The 21,913-nt window shown below is 35.0% G+C and overlaps 2 pseudogenes; both read left to right on the top strand.

Annotated features, from left to right (window-relative positions):
• Positions 1-7,998: 7,998 nt before the first annotated feature.
• Positions 7,999-9,432, top strand: LOC125611787 (annotated as a pseudogene).
• An 84-nt stretch (positions 9,433-9,516) lies between these two features.
• LOC107152748 lies at positions 9,517-17,638 on the top strand (annotated as a pseudogene).
• The last annotated feature ends 4,275 nt before the right edge of the window (positions 17,639-21,913 follow it).

Below are 21,913 nucleotides of genomic sequence, written 5' to 3'. Positions count from 1 at the left end.
GCGGCTGCCACGTGCGCGAGCCGGTCATGGCGTAGCAAGGACTTTCCAAGTGGCTGCAGCCGGCTCTTCCCCACCTGCCCTGCCCTGGGAGCGGGACGCCACTGCCATGAGCCCAAATCCAAACCTGACCCGGAGGCACAGTCTCGCAGGCTCTTGCTCCCTGTGCCCAGTGGCAGTTTGAGTCTGGAACACTCCCCGGACTCTCCCCGGGACCATCTGGGGCTGCCTGGATGCTGCAGGCAGAAGACAGCCTGCGTCCCTGAAGTTTGATCATTTCCAAGGCCAGTAACTACAATGGTTCTCCCACACCTGGAAGCTAATGAGTAATGAGCACTATTAAGGCTTATTTCAAATGTAAAAAACCTTGAGATAATGTACTAAATTGTTCAGAAGGTTGTTTTCTTAGTGTTTGCTGGAATACTACAGGATTTTCTTTAACAGCATTGCCAGAGTTCCTGCCTTCGTCCCAGTGCCAGTGAAAACGAGGGTGGAAGAATTTCCAGTGTTGCTGAGAACCGGACGAGACTTCGGATTAAGCTAGCTGCCTGCAGAACGTACCTGGACTATAAACTTACCTGGACTGTGATTTACTTGGACTGTGAGTTAATCTATTGAGACACTGCTTTACCTGGACTAAGACAACAAACTGTAATCTACAACAAATTGTAACTCAGTATCTTTGCTAATGGTGTCATTGCTGGTATAATTTTTCCAAGGGCTTTTTACATGGAGCCATCAATTGGCTTGGTATTGTGGCATTTTGTATCCTCTCCTTCTGCTTGTAGCAGATTATTTATGGTGTTTGTGTAAAAACCACTATGGTCGTTATTTAAATTAAACAAAAGGGGGAAATGTTAGGGTCTGTAAACAAGTCAGGATGGCACCTGGCATTTTGCCAGAGGGAGTGGTTTGTGAGGTGGCACCAGTGAGCCATTGAGTGTGGAGATTCCTTATTGGTTGACTGCTGTATCTAGTTTATGTTAATTAAGATAAGCTGTGTGGAATGTATATATACCCCTCCTGTCCTACAATAAACGGCTCCCACTCCTGCTGTATCAATGTACACAAGTTGCTCGTCACCCCCAGGTTATTTTGCTGCAGCCGGACTGCGGCACCTTCTTTGTTGTGGGCCATCTATAGGTTGTGTATGTGAGCTATGTGCATTTGAGTGTGAGAGGACTGGCCTGGTGTTGCGTGCTCTTTGGTCGGTGCAACACATGTGTGTACTTTTCTCTCACTCTGCCTATGATCCCCACACAAGTAAGATGATCTTAGGTAAGATGGATGTAATTTTCCAAGATGTCAGTCAAATTGCCGACCAAGATATCACCAAGCAAGAATCGACCCTCTGAAACCCGACTCTTTGTTTTCTTGTAATAGTACCTTTCTGCCTTAATTGGATGGGAGGTTCTATGGAACAGTGCTCCCCAATAAAAATTAGGGTTTGAGGCATGCTCTCTCTGTTTCCAATGGACCTCTGAGGTCAAGAGCTGTCCTGGATTTTAAAAAGGTATTTCTGTGCTTGTGTACTTTCTTCGCCATTTTCTCAGTTATTGATTTAGTCAGATTTTGTGAACCCAGCATAGATTGCCAGCTTTGCTAGATGGTGATACTTCTTGATACTTTAAAATTATTTACCTATAACATATATATGTGTGTATATGCATGTGAGACATATAAAAAATAAAATTTATAATCGTATGCCCATAAAAATAATTCCCAATCTGGAATATGTGCCTACAATTTCAGATAAGAAATGAAGACTAACATATGGACTTGGAAATCAGATGCACTAATATGATGTTTTAAATATAAGACCCAATTTAGAAAGGTGTTTTACAAATTCCTCAGAATTGTGAGGCTATTTTATTTCGATTACCTTACCTATATTATTAGTTTTATAATAAGAATTCTTGGAACATATATAGTATTACTAAAAATATGTAATTTATATTTGGAAATATATTGTATTTTCCTGTGAATATCACAATCAATTTTAATTTGAATGCACAAGAATAACAAGTCATGGCTAAAGATAACCTTGTAATTAAATACCACACTGGAAAATTAGTATTTTTAAAAAAATTTTTTTAGTTGTAGGTGGACACAATACCTTTTTATTTTATTTATTTATTTTTAAGTGATGCTGAGGATTGAACCCAGTGCCTCACACGTGCTAGACAAGTATTCTGCCACTGAGCCACAATCCCAGCCCCTAATACACTTTATGTCATCACATATTTGTATTTTACCTATGTTTTACTAGAGTGGAAAATATTCTTTTTTTTGGGGGGGGAGACTTTATCTACAAAAATGAAATGGCTGGAACATTCCAAATGTTAAGTAATTGTGGTGATGAACAGCAACATTTTTGTAAATGGAGAGTTCCCTAGTGTTTCACTATGAATTGTAATACTGTCTTTAGCTTTAAGATAAATATTTTTAAAAACTCATGTTCAGAGTGAATTATACTTACCTTTATTGATGAAACCTGTGTCAAACATGTAATATTATCAACTATGTGTTATTATTTATAAATATGATTATATATTTCCCTCTGACCAATGAAAATAATGATATGTGTTAATAGTGGCTCATGAAACAATGGTATATCTTTTAAAGCATGCATTTTTATATTCTATGAAAAGTCCCATTAACTATTCCCCTGTATGTATTTTAAGAAACTTGCAACCAGCAGAGGCAAAATGAAATTCAGAAAGAATCAACAAAGTAATGACAGGTGATATCCAAAGGTAATAGAAAAGCTGTTTTTACTAAATGCACAGATTCTTCATTTAGGCCTACTGATGTCCAATGGGTAATTAGGAACAGGATAAAATCTTCAGATTCCTGCCCCAAACTTCATGTAGGTATATTAGTCATTTGAGGAGTGTTTCTAAAAACTGGTAATATGAGGCTTTATTAGGTCTAATTTTACTTATCTACCTTTAATGCAAAGATACCAAAATAAGAATGACTAAGCTATTTTCAAGATTTTTAGGATTGAACTGTTTGCCTCCAAAATCCAAATATTAAATCTATAAACCCACAATGTGACTTTATTTGATGATAGGGAAAGGATGGATGTCCTTAAGGTTAAAGGGGGTCATAAACTGAGGCCCTAATCTGGTAGGACTGGCGTTCGTATGAGCAGAAACCCAGGTATCTGAGTGTGCAGAAAAGGCCATGTGTGCTCACAGAGGACATGTCATCCTGTGAGAAGGTGGCCTGCTGACCTGTGGCAAGAGTGGCCTCACTAGCCCTGCTGGCCACTTGATTGGGATCTTCATCCTTGAGAACTATGTGGAAATAAATATGTTGTTTAAGCATCCAGTCCTTGGTGTTTTTTTGTGGAAGTCTGGGCACACTAATATAGAGAGATATAAATGAGAGGGACTCATGGATCCAGTGGCACACACTTGTAATCCCAGCAGCTCGTGAGGCTGAGAAAGGAGGATCACAAGTTCAAAGCCAGTCTCAGTAACTAAACAACTAAGCGAGACTCTGTCTCAAAAAATAAAAATGACTGGGGATATGGCTCAATGGTTAAACACCTTGGATTCAATCCCTGGGAGAGAGAGAGAGAGAGAGAGAGAGATAGATATCAGAAACAAAAATCTAAGGTGCTGAAAAGAATTGGGTTCATATGAGTTGTAATAAAGTTGAAATTGTTTTTAAAGAAAACTGTTATTAAGATTCTACATGAAATAAACTTAATTCTCATAATACTCAATTTATTTTTCATAAATTCTTCTTTTTAATAAAGCTGGGTATTACAGCAAAAAATATTTACATGACACATATTGAAAGGGTATTTTTAAGCATGTCAAGACCTTCACTTAGATTGAAAGAAGACAGTGATGTAATTCAGAATCATTAGAAAGAGAAGTGTATTAATTATGTTTTAACAAGAGTATATGAACCAATAAAAATCATAAGCAAACTCTAAATAGCTGGGAGAAGGTTGGGGGGAGAGAGAGAGAAAGAGAGAGAGAGAGAGAGAGAAAGAGAGAGAAAGAGAGAATATGAATAATATCAATTCCATCAATCCAAAATAAAGCAGAAAAAAAAAGAATTGGAGAAGGCATGTTAGACTACAAAGAGTAGGACATCAAAGAGTCCCATGAAACAGGTGGGCTGTCAGGCAGAGAGGAAAATAGGCCTTTAGTACATGGAGACTTGGATCTACAATTATGACCAGTCATGTTTGCCTTTTAATTAGATGAACAAAACTTCCAGCTCAACTAGAACAAAAACATACTCCATTTAAATGTCACCAGATTCAAAGATTATACAAGGCACCCACAATTGATTTATGACTGACTGTTCAACCAAAAACAAATGTTCTGAACCCCAAATATAAATGATTGCCGTGGGACTTGATTTTCACAGAAGCTTACCTGAGAGAATGTACATTTCTTCCCAGGAAAATCATATATATAGTCAGAGAGTTCAATCTTGGGTGTAGTCATTCCTCTTTTCTGAGAGGCCAGGGGCTCCTACATCCTGCTTTCAGGGTGTGTAACTTTGCTGTACTTAGATAAATCTTTGCTTGTGCTTTGATTTTGATGTGTCCTGGAAGTCTTTTCAGCAGGAAAGTCAAGAACCCCTCAGGCCCAGTTGATGTCTCATTCTCTTCTTTGGAGGGACCTCCTCTTACCCCTTGTCTGGTAACACAAAGTCATCAAAAATCCATGAAGTACCTTGGTCATTAAAAAGAAGATACACTCAGAGTTGAGATATACACACCTATCTTTAAGATTACATATTCTATATTTTATATAATTCAATATTTTATATTTTATAAATTCATGAACTTTATATGAATATTTCATGTTTCATATATTACATCTTATATACAAGAATCACACCTAAAAGAAATAAATAATAAGTAGTAAGATTTTGGATGCCTTTGTTAGATGAGAGATAAATAAACTTTTGTCTAATTAAATCACTGTTTTTACTCCTCTATTTATGAAGCTAAATTCTATACTAGCATATCAACTAAATAAAAGCTGGTGAACAAAAATTAATACCAAATTAAAAATATTTAGGTAATTTAAAGAGAGATGTTTAAACTGATAAAGAATTGAAAAACAGGAAAATACAGCCATAAGTGCTTTAAAAAATATAGTATCAAAATGAGTACATCCCCTGGGTGTGGAAGCATATACCTGTAATCCCAGTGGGTTGGGAGGCTGAGGCAGGAGGATCACAGTTCCAAAGTCAACCTCAGCAATTTAGCAAGGCCCAAAGCAACTCAGTGAGACTCTGTCTCTAAATAAAATACACACACACACACACACAAATTATCCCATTTTTAAAAGTGGAGAAAAGACTGAATCCATGTACAATAGAAACTTTAATTTTTTCATAAGCTGATCTATTAATCAGAATTAATATTTATAAAGAGATGTGAATAATACAATTCTAACAGATAAGTGTAGATTTTTTTTTTAAAAAACCAGCACAGAATACAGGAACCTTTACATTTTGTGAACATATTCCTTAAATTAGACAAAATTTTTTTGATTATATGTCAGAATGATTATTACACAGAATATATTTTTATCACCATGACTCAATAACACTCTAATGAAATAATGGTAGGAACTCTAATAATAATACTCTATAAATTTGAAAGGAAAATTACACTCCAATGAGTTAAAAGTAAGACAACACATTAGCAATAATCTCAAATTTAGAAATGAACAAATAATGATGTACTACCTAAATTGAAGCTTGAAAGTTTCAGCCAATTTGGAGAATTCATATCTATAGTTGCATTTTATTAAAAAAAGTTGAAAAGATGAATTAATAAAGTATTTAACTCAAGAAGACAGAAAATAATGACAAATAATCTTAGAAAAAGTAGAAGGAAAGTAGGAGAAATAGGTATCCTTTTTATGGACACCAAAATCCATGGCTTTTGTAAAATGTGTGACAATGTAAAATGGTGCAATATCTGAACACAAGCCATTGCCCTTAACTTTCCTTATACTTTAAATCACCTCTAAATTACTTATAATACCTAATACAGTGTAAATTCTACGTAAATAGTTCGAACACTACTGTTTGGGAAATAATGACTAAAAAAGTGTATAAATGTTCAGCACAGATGAAAATATTTTTCCCAATGATTTTCAGTATCCAGTTGGCTGTATCCACTGATGTGGTTATGAAGAGCTGACTGTAACAATGAAAGAAGAAATTAATTACTTAGAAAACTAAAATAAAATATAGGTGTGGTAAAAACTGAAGAATTCTTTCTAAAATTCAATAAAGAGAAAAAAATATAGATAATATTGGAAATACAATAAGTCCATAGAGGGGAATACATACACACACACATACACACACACACATGCACATATTAGGAAAAACACAAGTTCTCCAGGACAAATCCCCAAGTGGGTTATGGACAACAATACCTAGCTCTGGAGAGCTTTTCTCATACAGAGCACCTCTGCCACGTTATCTTTCTATAAGCAGCTTTTTTCACATCCAGAAGGAGGATTTCTGGCCAGGTCTGGGCAGTGGATTTCTCTTTCTGTTGGGTCAGTGGGGGAAACAATTGCTGTTTTCTTCAATGAGATCTTCTTAGTCTTGTATTAGTGTGTGTGTGTGTGTGTGTGTGTGTGTGTGTAGAGGAGGCTCCTTGTTGGTTGCCACATGTTAGCCCTAGGGTTAACAACTGTTCCTTTTATGTACTATTTCTGTATTCTGTAGAGTCATCTGTTAATTCTTTCTTTTTAATCACTTATTATTCCCTCAACTCTATTATGTATAGTTAATCATTCTTTATGGTGATCATTTTGTGATCAAATTTCACTGTGATCTCTCTCCTGATTGGACACTGACCATTAAGTGGACACTAATGAAGTGTTACATAACCAAAATTTTAGCTGAATCAAAATGTGTAGAAGGAAACAATATTGACTCAGTAAATTATGTATACTAAATGAATACAAGAATATTAGGTTTATTGTTGAAATGCAGAAATATTCACATTGATACTAGAATTAAGGAAAGGTTTGTATAGGGATTTTTTAGCTAGTGAAATGATGAAACACAAAACAAACTCATGGAATTTTGCATGCAAATGACAAAAGTTTTATTTTTTGGACACCTACTGTTTTAAAATATGGATATTCCAATGTAATACAAAAAGAAATAAGTAACTTTGTCAAATAAAGTAATAAGTTAAGGAAATTTTGCAATTATGATATTGAGATATAGCTATTCACCTAAAATATCTAATTAGAATATGACATTTGAAACTGGACTCTTTCACAAAGCAAATAACCCCCCAACCCCACGAAACTAGGACTTATTGTATCTCCAAACTCTGCTTGGAAAACAGTTTTATGTGTTGTATTTCATTAAGACATCTATTGAAATTCTATTGAAAAGTCTAAAAACTCTGAAAAATGTAAATATGTACCATGTTCTTGAGTACATAGAATCAATTTCTTAATGTAGATTTTGTGTACACGATGATTCCAGTGAAAATCACAATGGATTTATGGAATCTCTAGAGAATTCCTGAATCTTTTTTTAAATTGAGGAACACTTAAAAATTAAATATGTCAGGATAGAAGCCATTGTATAAGATTTATGTGCAAGAGACATGATTAGTAAATATTTCGGGCAAACAGCCTAAGTATGAAGGAAGGGGATTTAAATTCCAGTAAGTGCTCAGACACTCATTTTTCATTTTGGAAACTACAGGATAATAATTCATCTCTTTCATTTTCTTGGCATTTTCAAAAACCAAAACAAATGTGTGGGTGGTAGTGGTGAGTTTGTGTTTAGGGCTTGTGAACAATAAAGCTACCTATACATACTAGCTATTGGCACTCAAGTTTAGAGAGATTAGCTTTCATAGGGGTTCCTCAAAATAAATAGGAAGGTTTTGAAAGGAAAAACATGGCGAGCCTCTGGACTGTTTCCTTTCATCTTTCTATTAGATACATTTTCACCCATGATAAACCATCCATGTCATCTCCACAAGAGTATCTCATTTATCAGTTTGTAGGTTTTGGGGGCTATTGTAAGTTTAAAATTTTATTAGCTGAATCCCGAATTGTTGAACCCAAATTGTGCAGAGGTTAGGCAAGGCCAAAAAACCTGCAAAACTATGAAAGATAATATGTCTTCATTTGCATTGCTAGCAAATGAGAATTTAGCTCTCACTCCAACATCTGCTGTGAAAGGTTCTAGCTTATGGCGAAGCATTTGGAAAGGAGATATTTTGAGCTGTTTTGAGAATAAGTGTTTTCCCTAAGAGCAACACTGAATCTATCCTTTAGCATACTGAATCAATTTCTGTTTAACATTAGTTAAAGACTATAAAAGAAAACAAAAACTTAAGAGCATACCCAGAAACCTGGTTCTGGTAGAACTTCGGGTCTGGAGATTGTGAATCACAACCAGGATATTAGGTCTGACTTTTCTCTCCTTGCACTTCATAGGTTTACTATTGAGCATCATTACAATCCAAGTAATGGCAGAATTTATTGGAAATTTTGTCCACATCTTCATAATACAGTGAACTTCAGTGACTCTGTAAAGAAACAAAATAATTCTCAGCTGGTTGAATCCTCTGGGCTCTGGACATCTCCAGAGTTGTTTGTTTTGAGAAAATCAACAATATGTAACTATAATTTTCTAGGTTCATGCAGAGAAGGGACAAGGAAGAATTATTGTTCTTTAAATTTTTTTAAAATTTATATGTGACAGCAGAATGCATTACAATTCTTATTACACATATAGAGCACAATTTTTCATATCTCTGGCTGTATACAAAGTATATCCATATAATTTGTATCTTCATATATGTACTTTGGATAATAATGACCACCACATTCCACCATCATTTCTAACTCCCTACCCACTCCATTTCCCTCCCACCCCTCTGCCCTATCTGGAGTTCATCTATTCCTCCCATGCTCCCACTCCCTACCTCAATATGAATCAGACTCCTTATATCAGAGAAAACATTGAGCATTTGGTTTTTTTGGGATTGGCTAACTTCACTTAGCATTATCTTCTCTAACTCCATCTATTTACCTGCAAATGCCATGATTTTATTCTCTTTTATTGCCGAGTAATATTCCATTGTGTATATATGCCATATTTTTTATCCATTCATCTATTGAAGGGCATCTAGGTTGGTCCCACAGTTTAGTATTGTGAATTGTGCTGCTATAAACATTGATGTGGCTGTATCCCTGTAGTATGATGTTTTAAAGTCCTTTGGGTATAGTCTGAGGAGAGGAATAGCTGGGTCAAACAGTGGTTCCAAGAATCATTGTTCTTATTGCCTGGTCAGTAATCAACCATTTTAGCACCAGTCTTGCTACTAGCCTAAGCATATTCTCTTTATTCTAGATAGCAAATTTCTCCATCCTTACTTTTTTTTTTCACTAAAAGGAAGAGATAAGAGTGCTGTTCTAGTTGGGAACTTTGATCATTTAGTTTTCTCATCCTGCTGGGGCAAACAAAAGTGAGGCCATGCTGGTGAAGGACTATGAAGGAAATGCAACTTGGAAGACCACATTCAGCAATATGGTAAGCCTTTCAAATATGACTGTATTACTCTAGTGAACTTCACATACTTTATTAAATCCTGATCTGTTTTTGCCATGAATCTAATGCCTGTGTAAATATCCCAGAAAGATGCAGCTCCACAGCAAAGGATGCACAGATGCTGTAAAGAAAGTCCTCAAATAATCTTTGCAAAATGTAGTCTTCTTTCTCTTATTTGCCATGCACTTTTGTCTGCAGCCATATCAGGGTGGAGTGCTAATAAGCTTCTTAATGAACTGGTCCCCTTGCTTTACCAGTCTACTGGTATTGTTTATTCTTCAAGCAATTCATATCCTGATTTGGGAAGGAAAGAGCTGAAACAGTTCTTTCTGTGGGTTTTGTGGCAGGAGAGGTGCTGATTAAAGAAAAGAAACCATCAATGTTTATAGCTGCTCAATTCACTATAGCTAAGCTATGGAACCATCTTAGGTGCCCTTTAACAGATGAATGGATAAAGAAATGGAATATCACTCAGCCATAAAGAATAATGAAATTATGGCATTTGCAGGTAAATGGACAAAACTGGAGACTATCATGCTAAGTGAAAAAGGCCAGTTCCCCCAAACCAAAGGCCAAATGTTCTCTCTGATATGTGGATGCTAACACACAATAAGGTGGGGGGAGGGAAGAATAGATATTCATTGGATTCGACAAATGGGAATGAAGGGAAGGGAGGAGGAATGGGAATCGGAAAGAGAGTAGAATGAATTAATCATAAGTTTCCTATGTTCGTATATGAATACATACATATATATATATATATTTTTTTTTGCAAATGATATAGTTATGAGAAAACAGTAGGAAAAATTTTAGAATTATGAATTTATGTGTTTCATATACATACTCTATGCAATCCTTCAATTAAAGTGTTTATGATATATTTTTATACATTATCTAGAACTGCCAACTTTTCCTGGGAAATCATTGCTATTTTGCATTGTAATTTGTATTGCATATATGTACTACAGTGTGTTCTGTTTTCATTATTAAATTAAATTAAACCTGAATTACTTTGGATGGCAGAACCATCCAAATTTAAATCACTTTTGAGGTATTTTTTTGTTTGAGATAGATTTATTCCATCATTAATTCTTATTTCATGTTTAATAAAGGGTAAATGGAATTCATATTATAAAAATATGCAGACAATAAAATCAGAGTGTCAAATATATTTTAATTTAGTATATGTATACTATGTACAGTACTGAAGAACAATAGACCTAACATAAATAGTTTTAAAGCTTAAGAAAGGATCATACTACTGACACAGAGTCTCACTAAGTTGTTTAGGGCTTTGTTAAATTCCTGAGGCTGGCCTTGAACTTGAGATAGTCCTGTCCTAGCCTCCTTAGCTGCTTATATTACAGGCATGAGTCACCACACCTAGCTCTTAAAATGCTTTTTACAGTTAACATGAGAAGTCTTTTCTATCATGAAAAAATGCCCCATATCTAAGTCATGTAAAATTATATATAATTCAATGAGCCTTTCTAAAAACACTGAAACAGCATTTGTGAAATCCATATAATGATAGGGAATTACTTTAAGTTTTGTTTCTTGAAATTTTGTGTAAAATGTGCAAATATTGACATATTCATTAAAGAAAAGTGAATTATAAGAATGAAATATGTAAACTTATTCAAGAACTGAGTTCTATATGACTATAATAATTATGCAACTTTAACAGTATTACAAAAACAAATCCCAATAATACTACCTAAACTTTTAGGTAATCACTTCCACATCTGGTTTATCTGTTGATTTCTTTATCTTCTATCTCCCCAGTGCAATGTGAGCATGATAAGAGCAGAAATGACGTCTGTGTTGTTTACTGTTGACTTCCAGGATCTAAGGGCCAGTGCAAAGAATAGATGGTCTAAAATGATGCTGTACTGAAGAATGAATGAATGAATAAACCTTATCAGGACTGGTAAACAAATGAAAATAAAACCCATCACAAAAATCATGTTGGATGGGTTTCCTGATTCTGGTTTCATGTATCCAAATAGTGTATTTCAGAGTAAAAGCCCAGATAACATGTATAAGATTTTGGTAAATTTATGTATATGCATTTTTCTAGTGTGAATGATGCATATTTTTTACTATATTTTGTGGGTAGCTACATTTACTCAGAAATGCCTTTTGATTTTTAAAAATATATTCATTAATTTCTTACCTTAAATAGTATTTTGATATATTTTTATCCAATATCCTTTCTAATTAGGAAAAAAATAGAAATTAGTTTTAAAAAATATTACCATGTTATAAAACTATATATAGAGAAAAACAAAAGTTGTACAACTCAATGAATACTTTATCTGGAGATTTTCAAATCCAAGTGAATGTCAGGGATAAATATGATGTCATTTGTTTGAGAAGGCAGGTCCAGGGAAAGATGTGGTGAACATAAGGTGGCCTCTTCACCATGATCTGAGAGGCAGTGGGGTGAGCACTTGGGCCCAGGACTTTTCCATCAGGGTCCAAGGGAAGCCAGATCCAGCATCAATCCATGAAAGAGAGAGGAGCAGCTACGGATATTCTTAGCTCTCTTCTGTCTTCTATTTCTCATTGGCCAGGGTTTACCCTGCCAGAACCATCATCTCAGCTTTTCTGGTTTACATCATCCAGCCCCTTGGTGGCCGTTTCAAAAATAAGATCTGCTCACAGTGTGGACTTTATGAAGGAAGGATAATCTGCAACATAAAATGTGCTTACCAGGAGAATAAGATATAGTCAGGGAATCTGAAGAAGCACTCAAATTTGTTTCTAAAATAGGCCACCTCTTATGCCACTCAATTGAGATGGAGCCATGCGATAGTTCCTGGCTTTATAAATGTATGACTTGTGTAGTCACAGAGTGCGTTGTGCTTGGAGGGCCCTATGCTTGTATTCGTCTCCTCTTGATATTTTGATTCTAAGACACAGGGGAATCTGTGGAAGAGGTGGCAGTCTTGGAGAAATTCAGTAGGAGTTTAGTCTCCCTTTTTCCTGAGTCCTTTAGAGATAAGCAAAGCATGGTATGCTTGTACTACGCAAATTCCTCTATCAGATTTGATCACTGACTCATCTGGCACCAAGGGCAAAGCAGCTTGGACAACAGTCTGAACCGGGGTAGAGCCCTCTCTTGCTCTGTGTCCACTTGAACCCTGCAGCCTTTAGGGAAATCTGTTAGTGGATTAGGGCAATGTCTTTGAATATGGTGTATGTTGCCACTTTTGATAGGAAATAAAGATAGGGCAACATGATGTTTACTTTAACAAAGATGTTGCAGCATGTGAAAGAGACCACTGAAGTCTTAAAAATTCATTGATATTGGAGTCTTATCAGATTTTTATATACCTTCTTCCAGAGTTTCATAATAATTAAGAAACTTGCCATTTCCTGCACGTGGGTATCAATTAACATAATGTCATTAATACAATACATTTAATGAGCAGGATATTTTACAAAATATAATGAAACTTAGAGCCAGAAAAGTGATATAACGCTAACATAAAATGGTAAAGATATGTAATTGCATTAAAGACAGAAAAACAAATTGTCTAGATTTTCTCTCTTCATAGGTTTAGATTAAAAAGTATTTACCAACTCAATATTGCCAGAGGCTATCTGGCAATAAGTACTATCTCCTGTAGAGCATCTGGCAATGTAATGTAAATTTATATTAATCTGCACCCATCCTATATCCCAGCTGTTTTTGGTAGAGTCTAGATACTTGAATTCAACAGGGATATGAAAAGGAACATGATCCTCTGCAACTTTTAAGGTTTCTGTGTTGGCAGTAATCTATCCCATTCCTTCAAGAGTGTGGTTTTTAATTTTTATTCATTGTCTTTCAGGAAGAGAGAGTTTCAGAGGTTATTCCTTGGTCCTGCTTACAATCATGTCCCTTACTGTACAGCTCAGGAAGCAATATGAGAGTTTTGCCAATGGCCAAATCTGTCCATTTTAACTACACATTTTGAAATAAGGAAAACCCTCAAGTGTATGAAATCTGCCTTGGAATGGAATTCAGTAAAAGCTCTCAAGAGCATGTGACATTTAGAAGCTCCCATTTCATGCAGTGGACCATAAGGTCCCTTTGAGTTGATTCAGTCTCCATACCTAAGACTCCTAGAGAATGTGGATCCAGGCCTTCTCCTCTGGGATGTTGGTAAATGGCAAAAGGTTTTTGGAAAACGTCATATAAACACACTCTAAACATACTTGTGGTGCACTATCAGGGCACTTTATCAGGGACTGAGGGAAGCTTCAGTTGTTAGACTCTGGTTCTTTGCAGAAGCTCAGTGCTCAGAGTCCGGTGAGGGCCTTTGACTTTCCACTTCAAAGACTAAGCTCAAGAATCAACTGCTCAGCTCTCTTGGTTTATAGTATTATTTAGACTGTAACACCTCTTCAACTGCTGTCTCATGAACTCATTTCACAAGGATGTCACTCTCCCCACTTAATCTGAATCTGACATTGCAGGGTCACCAGTGAGTCTTTGCTGCCAGCGCTCAGGCTTCACCCTGCATGGCCCATGAGCAGGGTGGAGGCAACTTCCTTGCTTCTCAAGACACAGCCTCTCCTGCTCTATACTCTGGCTCATCAAGCATTGCTTTTTAGTTTCTTTTGCTACTTCATCCCCTTCCCCTGTGTTTCCCCAGTCAGAAAATATCAGGCAGCCTATCCTAGTTCTTCAATTTGTAACCAGTTATGCTGATGTTGCTCATGATCTCACAATCTCATTCCTAAGAACATAGCTTATCAGTTCCACAGAGATGGGCAAGGCTCATTATTCAAATCCATATAATGATTTATCTACCTACCTACCCATCTCACATTGGAAAGCATGCTTTTTTCTTTACATGTTGAAGTTGGATTTAAAAATAAAAATATTAAAACATTTAGGGAAAAAATGGAAACATCAGCAACAATTTTGTTTGAATTTCTATAAAATCAGGGTAATGGTGACCCAGACCTAATTTAGTTTTATTTAAATTAACAGTTGGGCTGGGGTTGTGGCTCAGCGGTAGAGCGCTCACCTAGCACATACGAGGCCCTGGGTTCGATCCTCAGCACCACATAAAAATAAATAAATAAAATAAAGGTATTGTGTCCAACTACAACTAAAAAGTAAATATTTAAGAAAAATAAATAAATTAACAGTATAGATGTTGATAGACTAATATTGAGAGTATCATTATAGATATAATGATCTAAATAGAGAAATGTTTTTAGATGGAATTATGGTGGATTTACCCCTTCTTGATTACTTGCATTTGGTGCAGTCAGTGTATAAAAAAACTGAAATGAAATCTACTAACATCTAACTTCACCTAAATGTAACATTTCCAGAGAACTGGATGGAGACACTGCTCCTTTCCGAGGGCTGACTTGTTATTCTGCTTTGTGGATGAGATGTGTGGGATTTATCATCGGTGCCATCCTACCTTCTCTGGAAACATCTGTCTTCTCTAGAAGCTATTGTTCAGGTGAAAACCTAAACCATTTCTCATCCAGAGTGAAAGGTGCAGTGTTGGGGCCTCAGGGAGAGGTGCTCAGGGATGAACGAAGCCCTCACTGGGACCCAAGTTCTGTCTTTTTTCTTAAAAAGTTCATGAAGCTCCTTTACCAGTGCCTGCTCTACACAGCCCCACCCCCAGGGTTATTTGCATTGCTCTTTGTCTCCTTTGCAACTTCTTCTTTGTTACATGGAAGGAACTGAGCTGTAATGCCTCTTCATTGATGGTATAATTTTTTTCCTCCTTCTTCGTTTCCCTTAAATTTTATCCATACAGTCCTATTTTTATCTTTCAACATATATCTCTCCTATATAAAGGGCATTTGAGAGACGTTTCAAGATATATTGGATTCATTTCCTCTGCTAAGGAGGGTTATGTTGGATGTTCACAATGCAATGTCTCAAGTCTTTCTCTGTCATGCCTGAAAGTTAGGATACATGTTTTTTTCTGCTGTTTCTGATAGCTGTGGCTGTATTTCTCTTGTCTGTCCCCTGCTTATTTCTTAGCTGTTGAGGAGAAACAATGTCACCAGGCTACTTATTCCCTACCTTGCCCAGGCAGGGTATCATCCTTCACCTACCTGGGTGCCTGCAGTGAGAGTCATGGAGCAGATGTTGCTGGGAGATGAAGGGAGAGGGATGAAATCTGAAGGTCTCCGGTCCCTACTGGGCAAGGGGCAGACAGAATGAGGAAGATTTTTGGTGTGGGGATGAACTCTTTTGCTGCAGTGACTACTTCAGGGAACCACAGAGAGATTTCCACCATTTTTCACATGCACAAAAGAATATTCCCAAGGTTTACTGAATATTCATATTTTTTAAGATATAATATCAACCTGGAAGCAGTTTTAAAGGAATAACTTATCACTGTACTCAGTATGAGGCAGATGTATATTGAATGTTGAAAATCTTCAATTATTGGGATGGGAGGAGAAGGGGATTTGGATTCAAGTAAATGTATTTTTATGGGTGTGTTGTATGTGCTACAAATGCATTGGTAAAAAGTGAAATGATAAATATTATTCTCAGTACTCAGCATTGTAGAAATAATGAGCTCCAGGATGTTAGACAATCCTGACACTTTGTAAGAAGAGCTCTGGAAAACACCTGCATAGGTTTCTTTGCATACCTAACTTTAAAAAATATTAAAATCCTTAGGGCTTAGTAAGTTCCACATACTTATTCATATATTCATTGCCTGCCATGTTATTAGAATTTTTGTAATCTTACTTGCTCAGAACTCACTTTGCCAGACTAAAATATGTAATTAAGGGAGAAATATCAAAATAATGCAAATAAAAGATTACAGTTTGCATGTTAGCAAATGGGAGCAAAGTGTTTCCTTCATCATTGACTACAAAAAACAACAGGCTATTGTGTGTGAAGTACACAATATCTCAATGAGCTCAGCTGGGCTGTCTGGGAAATGCAATATTTTAATGATAAAAGCTATTAATCCATTCATCAGAAATTTTTGTTTATTTGATGCTCTATCTGTGAGTTTTAAAAGGTGAATGAATATTCAAAATCAGATATACATAGGATTTTAGATGAGTGCCTTAAGAAATCTTCAGCAGTGATATTAGACTTTGAGGCAACCTCTTACAATGGACCATGTCATAGAGAGCATGTTAAAATCATTTTAAGTGTGGAATCCATAACTGGGAGTTTAGGAAATGGGTTCATTGTGCTGGTGAACTGCGTGGACTGGGTCAAGAGAAGAAAGATCTCTTCAGTTGATCAAATCCTCACTGCTTTGGCACTCTCCAGAATTGATGTGCTCTAGTCAGTACTCATAAGCTTATTTGTTCCTTCATTTTATCCAGGTTTATTGATAACTGAAAATGATAAGAATGATTAATATTACCTGGATAGTGACTAATCATTTTAACCTCTGGCTTTCTACAAACCTTAGTATCTTTTATTTTTTGAAGATAGCCAATTTTTATAATTCTATTTTTCTTTACCAAAAGTGGAGAGTTAAAAAGGTGGTTTTTGTGATTCTGCTGATGTCTCTGATTCTTTTGTTTTTAAATATTGTATTGATCAACATTTCTAATGAGATCTGGTTTGGTGGACATGAAAGCAACATGTCTTACAGTTCTAGTTCGAGGAAGTTTGCACAATTTTCCAGGTTTCTCTCATCCACCAACTGTATGTTTATGTCCATACTCTTCACTGTATCCCTTCTGGCTTTCTTCCTGCTAATCATCTCCCTGTGGAAACATCTGAAGAAGATGCAGCAAAATAGCAAAGGGTCCTGAGATGCCTGCACCAAGGTCCACATGAAAGTCTTCCAGATTGGGATCACTTTCCCTTATACTATATACCATTTTCTTTTTGTCTTTTGTCACACAAGCTTTAGGCTCTGAATTTCAGGGGGAAAAGCTGGTTGTTCTATTTTGCTGGGCTGCTGGAATTGCTTTTCCTTCCAGCCACTCACTTGTCCTGATTCTAGGCAATGGTAAGCTGAGACAGGTCCCTCTGTCAGTGCTGTGGTGGCTGAGGTGCAGGTCCAGAGATGCTGAGCCACCAGGTCCATAGGCCATTTTGGGATCATCTAGAAAAAAATCAGTTCACAAAAATTCCTGCATTTGTGAATCTATGTTTTTCTAATATTCTCCTTTTATCGACTTTGTGAATTTTATAAAATTCTGTTTGGCACAGGCACTAATCACATTACAACCACATTTATAACCATGTCATAAATAATAAGTCTATTAATACACTTATATACAGAAATATATCATTATAGATGTTTTAAAGAGATCTTTATAGTAACAAATAATATGAATTTTGTGTCAATTATTAACCTTTTGAGATTTTAAAATGAGAAACCTACAATATACAAACTATTATGTGTATGCATGCATGTGAGACAGTTACTAAAAATAGAATTTTATAATTTCATACACATAAAAACAAGTTTTTACATAGTAAATGTGCCTAAAGTTTTAGCTAAGATGTCAAGAATAAAATGTATACTATGGGAAATCAGATACTCTAAATCTATCTTTTAACTCCAAGTTCCAATTTATAAATTAAGATAAATTTCCTCAGAATCCCAAAAGTGCTTTATTCTAATAGTTTTGTCTATATTTTGAGTTTCAAATTCCAGAGTTTTTGAAACATATTTATTATTATTAGTGATATGTTATTTAGATTTGGAAATATATTGTATTTTTCAACATAGTTTTCAAGTACGTAACAATCCATTTTGATTTTAATATACACTAATACCAGATCATGGCTGCAGATAGTCTTTTAGTTGAATATCATACTGGTACATTGGTATTTTAGATTTAATTTGTCTCATCATATATCCATATTTTATTATGGTTGCAAATAAGATTGTCAAAGGAATAGAAATTTTGAAAAACTTATAGGTGGCCCCCCAGTAGAGGGAGGCGGTCCCCAAAATTCAAATGATATATTAATAGAAAGAGGCTACTCACAGACACATCCAGAATCTAGTGGGAAAAAAAGACATAAAGGAATATATAAATTTGGTGTTTATATTAAACATTATTAAATACTTAACATGGAACTTGGTTATGTGCATATAATAATAATATTGGTTGCGTCACAGAAATAGAAAGTAATTTAATTAAATATGTTAAAAATATAAATAGGTTTAAGTTGTGGGATGAGGAGAGGAAAACATGGTCATGTATATTGTATTCAGTGTTGTTGAAACAGATAAGTTAGAACTCTATGTAAGTTCAGAAATGAAGAATTCTTTGTTCATGGCTTATTTTCACAAAGAAATCCCTTCAAATTGTAGAGTTTGCATTTGAAATAAATTTTCTTGTTTTCGTAATATTGCTCATTTATTTATTTATTGAAAAAAATATATGTTTAACATCTTTTCTAGGTAGATTCTATGAAATAAAAAGTGGGCATTGGAATAAGTGGCAAGTAAAAAGAGAAAGTTGTTCTGTTTTTGTGGTAGGTTAATATGCATTCTTCATAACTTTTTAATATTCATGTATGTCTAATATTATTCTTCATGTGAAGAACCTGAGTGTCTGAGATGTTAAAAGACTTCTCCAGCAGTGCGCGAAGAGGTCAGCAAAGAGCCAGAGTGATAATCCCCAGTAGAGGGAGGCGGTCCCCCAAATTCAAATATCTATCAATAGAAAGAGGCTACTCACAGACATATCCAGAACCTAGTGAAAAAAAGACTTAAAGGAATATGTAAATTTGGTGCTTATATTAAACATTATTAAATATTATATTTACAATATAATACATATTCTTAAGCTTTAAAAATTATATTTGGTACTTGGTTTATGTGAACTTAAAAAGGTACAATAATTGTTTTTATTTGTTCATTTGGTGAGTTAGAATGCAATTTGCTAAACTATAGCATATGCTTTGCTTTTTACTCTCATCCTCTTTCCTTTTGCAGATAAAAATATCATATCATCTGCATAGTTATTTATAATGATTATTTTATTATTTGAAATAATGTATTACTGAAAATTTTTGTTGGTTTACATATGAAATGGCTTAAACATTCAAAATGCTAAGCAGTTGTGGTAATAATTGGCATCTCTGTAAATGGAGAGTTGATTGGTGTTTCACCAATAGCATAAAAATCACTTTAGTATTGAGGTACTTTTAAAAATAATTTTCACGGAGAATATTTTTCTTATTTTTCCGCATATGATATTCCAATAAAACCTGTGTTTAAAGTAGCAAATATACAGTTCTATGAGTTTAATACAAGTATAAAATCATGTATCCACCACCACCTTCAGAGCAGATCATCACTCAAAGACTTGCCATGTGCATCTCCTAGGTGATCAAACCTTCATTCCTCTCTGATTCCTGCAAATTCTCATGTGTTCTCTTTTCCTATGTGACTTTTCCAGAACATTACATAAATAGGTTCACTATAGATGGACCTGAAGATTGCCTTTTTTCAGGGTAATTTCTTTGATATTAATTTACATTTTTACTTTTTATGTCTGGTAGCATTTCCTGTATGTGTGTATCACAATTTGCTTTCCATGACCTTTTTAAGGATATTTGGGTTGTTTTTCCAGTTTGGGGTACTTATGAATAAAATTGTAATAAAAACAAACAAAAGTATCAAATGTTTTGTAATTCATTAGGATGATCACATATTTCCCTTTTCTCTGACCAATGAAATAATGATACATGTTGACAGCGATACACAAACAATATATAGAATATATACATATTCTAGTTAATGAAATATCATACACATATTCACTTTTGTATATGTTTTAATAAAATTGCAACTATCAGAGGCAAATTGAAATTCAAAGTACCTACAAAGTAATGGGAAGCAATTGCCAAAGAATAAAATAATCAATCTGAGTTTTCTGAGAAATCTCATCAAAAAATTATATGTCACATACAAGTGATTCATATTTTAAAAGTGATGAGGAATTAAGCTGTAATATTTAATTCTTGGCTAAAAAAATGCCAGAGGAATTGAATTCACACCATTTCAGAATAAATAAAATTAATGCTATATTATACACATACTTCAGTGAAAATGTTAGTATTGGAAATAGTATTATGGACTGGATCATTTGCCAGAAAAATTTAGTGTTGATGCCCTAAACCCCAATGTGACTGCATTTTAGGACAGGTTCCTTATGGATATAATTCCAGGTTAAATGAGGACATAAGGAGGAATCCTAATCTAATAGGACTTGTGCCCTGGAGAGATACCAGGAGTCTGAGTGTGCACAGAGGGTCACATGAGCTTACAGAGGACAAGTGCTATGAGAAGGTAACCTGAACACCAGCCAGCAAGAGTGGCCTCAACAGAATCCAGCCCTACTGGCCCCTTGATCTTGGACATCCAGCCTTTGAACTGTGAGAAAAAAAATTTGTTGTTTAAACGGCCAGTTTGTTAAGGCAGCCTAAGCCCATTAATATAAAGACAAAAATTTAAAGGGAAAAGAATGAAGTTGAGCAAATAAAATGTTTAAGTAAGCTGAGAAAAATAACTAACCATTGGCTGAAATAAGGTGTAATAAAGTTGATATTTTGTAATTTAAAGCAAGTTAACGTTAAGATTCTACATGAATAGGAATGAATGATTTATTCTACTGTCTTTCCTATTACTATCCCCACTTCCTTCCCTTCATTCACCTTTGTCTAATCCAATGAACTTCTATTCTTTCCTCCTCAACCCCTCCTTATTGTGTGTTAGCATCGGTATATCAGAGAAAACATTCAGCCTTTTTTTTTTGGATTGGCTAACAGTGTACAACCAAAAGAATGGGAAGCTATACTTCATGTAGGTATAATATGTCAAAATACACTATACAATCATCTATATCTAAAAAGAACAAATTAAAAAAAGACATAATTTACATACCATAAAAAGCTTCTATGTAAAATAAAATAACTCAAAATGATTAAATTTTATCCTACGTAGATTATTCTGTGAAATTTGGTTAATAAAACAAAAATATTTATATATGTGTATTGGAAGTCTTGACCTGTGCAAAGGGATTTAAAACCACCTCAAGGTCTTTACTCAGATCGACAGGAGACAGTGATATAACTAATCATGATTAGAAAGAGATGTGGTATGTAAATTGCAAAATGTATGATACCTAATAAAAAAATTAAAATAACAAGTAAACTGCTAAATAGTGAGCTGGGGGTGGGGGATGGGTAGGAAAAAATGGCATTTCCAAGACAAAGCAGACAGGAATATTTAGAGAAGAAAAGAGAAAGCATGATGAACAACTGAAGAGGCCATTTGAACTTAATATAGTTAGAAATCACTAAATGAATTAAGTTAATCATTAATAAAAACACTCAAAT

The sequence above is a fragment of the Marmota marmota genome, unplaced genomic scaffold (genome assembly GCF_001458135.2).
Source record: "Marmota marmota marmota unplaced genomic scaffold, marMar, whole genome shotgun sequence".
NCBI lineage: Eukaryota > Metazoa > Chordata > Mammalia > Rodentia > Sciuridae > Marmota > Marmota marmota.
This window is presented reverse-complemented; position numbering and strand designations above follow the sequence as displayed.